Source organism: Coturnix japonica, chromosome 12 (genome assembly GCF_054131305.1).
Source record: "Coturnix japonica strain WE chromosome 12, WE-NBRP24, whole genome shotgun sequence".
In the NCBI taxonomy this organism is placed as follows: Eukaryota; Metazoa; Chordata; class Aves; order Galliformes; family Phasianidae; genus Coturnix; species Coturnix japonica.
The window spans coordinates 8,039,919-8,047,978 of NC_140674.1; positions in this window are offsets into that span (position 1 = coordinate 8,039,919).

Here is an 8,060-nt window from a genome sequence, read left to right on the forward strand (position 1 = left end):
TGCTCTGTTGCCATTCTCTGGACATGGTCCAGGGCCTCGGTGCCTTTCTTGTGATGACTCTGAACACAGTACTTGAGGTGCAGCCTCACCAGCGCCAATACAGAGGAGCAATCACCTCCTGCTCCTTCTGGTTGCCCAACTTCTGATATAAGCCAGGGTGCTGTTGGCCTTCTCGGTCACCTGGGCACGCTGCTGTCTTGTGTTCAGCCACCTGTCAGCAAACACCACCACAGTCTGCTCAGTGCAGGCCCGGCTCAGGCAACAGTGCATCCATAGCTTCATTGCAGATCCAAAGTGTGACCCACTAAGCCCTGAGAAGTGCATCTCACAAGAGACAACTTGCATGGGGATTCTCAGTTTAGCATAAAGTGAAATAATGGGATAAAGCTGAGGGGCTTCACTCTGTGAAAAGAAGAAAGAAAATGAGTTGTGCTGTCACTCATGGACAGCCACTTCTGCACATGGGGCCAGCAGTCAGCCCTCCCTAAGGCCAATTGGCACTGCCTGCAGCCACAGAGCATCGCCCCGCTTGTGTCCAGACCATTTTCATCCAGCTCTTGTATGTTCATTTGGTGTAATACATCTCATCTCATTCACTTGTGAACTCTTACATGCTTTCAGATATGTGTCTGTGTTTAGTTTTGTTATGTTTGTTGGTTTGTTGTTGGTACTATTTCCCATTTGTTTCAGCCTTCCCATTTAATGCGTTTGTTGCTATATTTCAGGGGATCTGTAACAGTTGTATGTCAGATTATCCCCAGGCTCCTCTATTCCACAATCTTTTTGCCACGTTCATAATCCTCAGACTTTCAGTTAATGTTCAGAACACATGAAAGTGCCAAGATCCGAGCAAAATCAAGTTCAAGTTATCCAAGACACTGTGTCAAATGCTTTAATAGGGTCCAGATATATCGGCTGTGTTTCTGCTTCAGACCTCTGCCTTTTGTGTTCTGAGGTCTCTTATCTGAGCTGTGTCAGCCTGGGGGTCAGCTAGAACTCCACCAGTTGGAACTCTTAGAGCTCACACTGTGGCTGTTTAGAAGAGAACTCTCTTGCTTCTTGTTGTTCCTCTCAAATTCATTTACACACATATTCTCCTCCAGTCCCATTTCCTGTCACTGTTGCAGGGCAGCAGCAGTTGTGCATTATCTTTGTGCCCTATCATTGGACTGTAGGGCACTGCAGCAGCATCCTCTGCTTTCTTCACGTTAACATTTTATTTCATGTAATGTATTTGTGAATAATTTATAATTAAAGTGGTTTCTTTTTTGTTCTTTCTGCTTTGGAACTTCTGTAAAAGCCATTGCATGCAATACAGAAGGGAATGTTAATTTTCAGTAATATTTACGTGCTATTTTAGGGACCTGAAAAGGGATAAGAAGGATTACAGTTATGAGCAATGCCACATCAGGCATAGCCATGTATAAAATGTGTTGTTCCCTCCCTTAATGCATGTGATACAAAACGTGCAGAGGTAAATGGAAATAGTGGAACTATATTTGAGGTTCCTCTACTCCCCAGAAACTCTTTGTTGTGTTGTAGCTGCTAAATACAGTCCCGTGTCAGTTGCCTCAAGCAATGAGCAATGTGTGAAAGATCCCAGATTTCCTTGAAGTGAAGCTGCTTCCTCCTGAATGGTGAGAAAGGAGCTGACACTGTGTCTCCCCTTCAAGCACTGCAGAGACTCTGGGTTGTTCACAACAAATGGGTGAGGGCCTGGGTTTGCAGCTGGGACTGACCATGTCAGACACCATTTCTGGTGATTCCTTTTGATTTGTTTTCCATAACACTGGGTTTTCAGCTCATCACAAACAGGCAGCTGTACTATAAGTGTTGGTTAAGACAAAACAAGGAGCTATTTACAGATATGAGGGTAGTCCATTAGTGCAATACTCTTCTCCAAGAGCCCATGTTGAACAGCATCAAGGAGCATCCCTAGACTTGGTACACAGAGCAGACCTGGCCTAAGAGTTATTTAAGCCAATGGCAGGCATAGACCAACTGTACAGCTGTACTGGGATAAGTCCTTTGGTTCAAACAGTTTTCTGCCCATCACAGAGGCGGTGATGGCTGAAGTTGATGCTGGAGTACTGAAGTCAGTGCTGGCACAGGAATGACCAAGCTGGCTGGGCTGTGTGTGCAGTGCATGGCTGCAGCAGCTGGGCAGGGGCAGGCATTTGTGAGATGGGGATGGCTGTGCCTCGTGTAGCACCATGGGGCTGAGATTAGCCATATGCTGGCCACATAAAGCACCTCTGTGGGAAAATATTGCCAAGATGAATCAGTGCTAGTAATAATGGTTAGTGTAATTAGTGAACACCACAGGGCTACTTGCTGTTGGGCAGTTCAGTTTTGCAACTTAATTCGTCTTTGCACTGTATTGAGTAAGAAAATCTGTTTCTATGTGGAATCGCTTAAAAAGAATCTGGAGTACCTTGGGAGCTTTATTTGCAGTACCCAGACTCATTGCAGTTACAGCTTTGATTAGAGCTCATCATTGGCAGCATTGAGTGCAAATAGGTACTTCAGTCTCCACAATAGAAGCCTGACCTCATGAGGTTGGTAAACGTTTCCTTATAATCTTTCAGATACGTTTTTATCCTTGGTAATGATGGGGACATATTTTTTAATATGTCTTGGAAAATACCGCCATTGCTCAGACCACAATATTATGTGTATGTGCTTAAATCAATTTTGTTCTGAATGAGAAACAGATGAAGGATTTGGGAATTTTTTGCATTCATTCTATTGCATCTATTCGGATAAAACAATTGTCTTTTCCTTTGAGATGAAGTGAGCACGTGGGAATTTGGTATTGTTTTTAGACAAAGATTAACTTGCTTGGAGAAGAGAAGGCTCTGGGGAGACCTCATTGTGGCCTTCCAGTACTGGTAGGCAGTGTATAAACAGGAGGGGGTGGTTTACATGGGTAGATAGTGATAGGACAAAAGGAATGGTTTTAAACTGAGACAGGGGAGGTTTAGGTTAGATATGGGGAAGAAGTTTTTCATTCAGAGGGTGGTGACTCACTGGAACAGGTTGCCCAAGGAGGCTGTGGATGCCCCATCACTGCAGGCATTCAAGGCCAGGCTGGATGTGGCTCTGGGCAGCCTGGTCTGGTGGTTGGCAGCCCTGCACATAGCAGGGGGTTGGAACTGGATGATCTTTGAGGTCCTTTTCAACCCAGGCCATCCTATGATTCTATGATTAACATCTTACAAGAAATACTAGAGTTAAAGATCATTCAGTGTGAAACCTAAAATCTGATCAGCTAGCTGAAGCCTGAGGGGTCATTTCCATCAATTTCCATGGCCTTGATGTTATTTTCATTTAGTATTATTTTCTCTTGTTGATGTATTGCAGCTTTATGCCCAAGTAGTACCAACACAGGAGAGAAGAAACTAAATAGGATTCACTTGAGTTTTGTTCTACGGTAGCTTGGGAGGGGGGAGAATACCAAGTGTTAGGGTTGCATTACAAACAGCCACAGATCAAAACAGAACATGGCATTTTGTCCTGTATACATCATCAGCACATTCACCATGCACTGCCTCTTCTCTAGGAAGGCACCTGAGAGAGAGGCGTGCAGGAGGAGAGGCTGGGACACCTCATAGGAAGGCAGCGGGCTTTTGTGTGTGCCTTACATCAGGGGAACACAGCAGCAGGCTGATTGCCTCAGCTCCACCAGCACAGCAACTCAGGCATGGTGGGTGAATCTCCAGCACTGTGAGGGGCTGAAGGCTGCCAGAAGGGATGCTGCCAGCTTTCAGCTCGCCCCGCCAAGGGTGACTGTAACTCTAGGAGGAGAGGGGTATCTGATTTGTTACTTGGCGTACTTCCGCTGCATGTTCAGTTCTGCTGGCCCTCTCCTTTCCATAATATTGGAAAGGAAGATGAGAAGCTTGTTTCTAATGGGTTGATTAGATATTAAATATTGTGGAAGAAAATCAGCCGACGACCGGGATGTCCTTTAGGTGGGGGTGAGAACTCAGGATGTTACATTTGGAGAGAAAGCCCTCCAAACTGGCTGCAATGCAGTTACAGCTGAGTCAGGAGATTCATTTACCCCAGTTTGAAATCTAAATGACTGCAATTGAAGAGTACATGGTTCCTGTGTTTTACGAGTAAGAGTAATTGCAAATGAATTCAACTGCAATATTTTGTACACAATTGTTTTTCCCACAAATATGTGGACTAGGTTTGTGCTCTCATTAGTGACTGCCAGTTTGGAGAAGTTCCACTGACTTCCCTGCAGCTACCCTGCTTGCACCTTCCTTTCTGAGTGCAGAATCAGGCTCTGTATGCATAATTTTTCCCCTTTTAAACCTGAGGGAACACACCCGGGAGCCAGGCTGGGGTCCCATCTCAGATCAAGTCTTTCATACGCAGATTAGAAAACAAGCTTGGTTTGGCAGTTACTTTAAAAGAGACCTTGAATGATTTTATCAACAGCAGAAGAGGCAATTCATTCTTCGTGCCAGGAACCGCCACAGATCTCATCTCTGCAGATGTGATCTATACTGACTTATTCAGAGTGAGAGAAAAATGCCATATTGGGGAGAAGGTTTCTCAGGGCCACTTTGGGTCTCTGGAAGCTCTTTTGCCTTCAAAAACCTCATCCCATAATCTCAGAAATATTTTTACACAATGTATTTAGATCAATATTTTTGTTTTATTTATTTCTGTAGTCTCGAGTCATGTCTTCAACTGTCTGAAGCTTCAGATAGGATTTCACAAGCTCATCCAAAGTCTCTACATTAACTCTTCTAGAAACATGGATTTGGTTCGTGCTATGGGTCAGATTTGCAGATGCTAATGTAGGAAAGCACCTGGGGAGTGCATCTCGCTCAGCTCTTGCGCTGCTAGAGACCTTGTAGCCATGATGGTAGGGATGCAGAACATGGCTTCCTCTTCAGCCATTGCCAGAAAAGCCACCAACCCATAGTTAAATGGTGCTTCCTTTGGCATTCAAAAGAACGTGTATTGCCCAGTGAGCACAAATAAATAGAGGTATCAGGGTGGGCACAGCTGTCTTCTGTAAAACAATCAGTGGATGTCTGGAGCCTTGTTCTCAGATTATTTTGTGGGCCAGGAATGCAAAGCAATGCTTTACAAGGAGAGTTCTTGGTCTGTCACATGTGGCTGTGGAGATTCAATAGCACTGGAGGCTTACTGCAGCTTAACTGCAATTCTCCCCTGCAAAAACCCAGAACCCTGAAAGCACCTGCCATTTGGTGATATCTCCGTGCATTCCAACAGCAAAATGTTTGCTCTAAAAGTGAGGCATAGGAGAAAATCACTTGTGTGGTGGGCTCTGAGAGGCAAGCTCAGCCTCTCCATTCAGCTCCATTCTGAGGTGCAACAACAGAGCTTCGCAGCACTTGAGCCAGGCCAGTCCTGATACAGGTAATAGAAATCCAGCTCTGAAGTGCTATGGATTACCTTCATATCACACCTGGAACCACGGCAGAAGCTGTCAGTCTGACTAATGATTGTTTGTCTCTACTGTACCATAAAAGATGTACATATCTATCCTTCTTGGTGTGCTGCCAGTCAATCAACGTTAAAACGTTGACAGATGGGTGTGGGATTTTTTGCTGCCTTTAAAATAGGATCAATGACATTAAGGTTTGTCATGTAAATAGTAGAAATAAAGCAAAGACCCCAAGAGCTATTTATGGTTTTAGGATGACATCTGTAACGTGGGTGGCAGTAGAATGAAAATCTCACAGCTCTCTGTAGCTGAATGAATTGACTGAGCCTGCATGGCTGGTGGTTTGAGAAGCGGCTGTATCCCTGAGTTCATGCATACAAGCAAAATAAGACCTATGAAATAAAGTGGTATCAGTAGAAGATTCTCAGAGGGGATCAGGCATTGTACACTATATGATGTATGGCATCATGTTTGAAATGTGAAGATTATCACTGCCTTCTTGAACGCTTTGTGTTGGGGAGTTCTCTGCAGGGACCGTCCCAGCACTGACAGCCAAGTGGATGTGCCAGGCAATGCCCAGCTCCACAGCACATGCGCAGAGCTTGGTGAAAAGGCAGAACTGCCGTGTTCCTAACTCATGCTTGGCAGCAGTGACTCACACCACTGATAAGTGTTTAGAAAACATAGTGCTGGAGCAATGGCAGAAGCTCCCTACCCATGAGATGCCACTGAGGAGAAACTATAAAGCTGGTAGCTAGCATTTAAATTCAGCCCCTGCTCTGAACAGGATGGGCAGGGAGCTCGGGTGGTGAAGCAGCAGGCAGTGCATGGGAGCTCTGGCATTGCTCAGTGCCAGGGCAACACAACCCAGTGCTGGCCAGTGCCAGTGAGCATCGATTTCTTCTCCTCCTGGAAAATGATGATTAATATCAGCAGCACGTTCCTTCCAGGTTGTGCTGCTGTGAGAGCCTTGGTTGTGCTCCGTGCATGAGAACAACGAACAGAACCAACCTTTTCTGACAAACAGACAGGGATGTTGTGTGGGGCAGGACGTGACACAGTGCTCAGTAACAATTACTCACGAGCTGTCACTGTATCACCGTTTCTTCACCTCCCAAATGTGTTTGTTGCAAGTGCTGAAGCTGTTGTTAAGACCATTTTACTTCCAGAGGGCTAAGAAGGAACTGCAAATAAAATCAGACCGTCTATCAGTAGTCAAGTTTTTAAAACTTCCCAGGGGTTAAGTTAGTTATTTGTACACTGCATTATTCACTTCCATTTTGCCATGATTTCCCCCAAACCGTGGAATGGACAAGGAATGGGATGCTCTACAAATAACCAGAAATGTTGAGAACACCTCCAGGAATTTCACAGTAGAAATGCATGCAATTGAAGTGTCCAAATGATATGGTGCCGAATCATTATTCAAATGACATGCTAATCATTGCTGGAAATTAGCAATACCATCTCAAGCAATGCAAATCATAAGCAATTACATTGCATTATCTGGTTACTTGCACTGCAAACAGAAAAGTTAATTATTCCTACCCAAGACAGCAGTAGAAATTTCAGCACATTTTCTTGCAGTTTTTGGAGATGCCTTCATCTTTCCAAACTCTCAAATTCACTTTATTTTCATACTTACATGCTCTAAAACTGGCAATGTGACCATGTACATAGTAAAGGTTTCATAAGAAAACTATGTGAGAGTTATGAAAATGAGGGTCTACAATTCCATTTCTCTCTGCCTCAGCTAACAGGAGGTGAGCAGCTTGGCCCTTGAAGGGCTGATATATTTAGCATACACAATGCCGCGTGCTGGAACTTTGCATTTTTAAGACCATCTGTGCCAAGACAAGCGGCTGTGTGTTCAGTGCATTGAAGGCAGCTGATGTATCATAGAAACGTGTTCCAATCTTGCTGCGTTGCTCAGTTTAACTAACAGAGAGGATAGCTGCACACAAAGCACTTTCTTATAGTCAGACAGGGCATGCAGAACGGGCAGGCTGGGGACCCACAGCAGCCGTGTGGACTCCTGTTGTGCAGAATCAGGCTGGTTTTGTGTTACCAGCTCTCAAAACAGAGATCAGATATGGGAGAGATGCAGTGAGAATGGTGCCTGTCCAGGCTTTATGTGGCAGACACACCGTCACTTCTGCTGCTGCAGAGCTGAGCAGGGTGGAACTTTGTGATCTGTGCTTTTTATTGACCGATGTTGCAAAAGTTCTTTTTTTTTCTCAGAAAGTTTATTTAAAATGAGTTTGAATTGAACTTTGATATGCATTAAATGAAAAGAGAAGGAGTGAAGTGCTATGAAAAAGGCGGTCTCTGGTGCCTAAGGTACCTAAGGGCACATTATGCAGCCCTTTGCCATCTCTTCACCTTGCTTCGCAGTCAGCAGCTCTTCCGAAGACAGGGAGAAAGCCCCAGGTTGTTCCCTGTGGGGTTGGTGGGTGGTTGGGTCTGACGTACAGTAGGAAGTCTCCTACCCAAAACAGTATGTTCAGCAATGTGGCAACTAAATCAAAGAAAATGCGGGAATCTTGCAAGAAGAGTCAGGACTTTTGGTACTAAAAATACACATTTTTTAATAGTTTCTTTTAAAATATAAAGTGTGAAAAAGAAG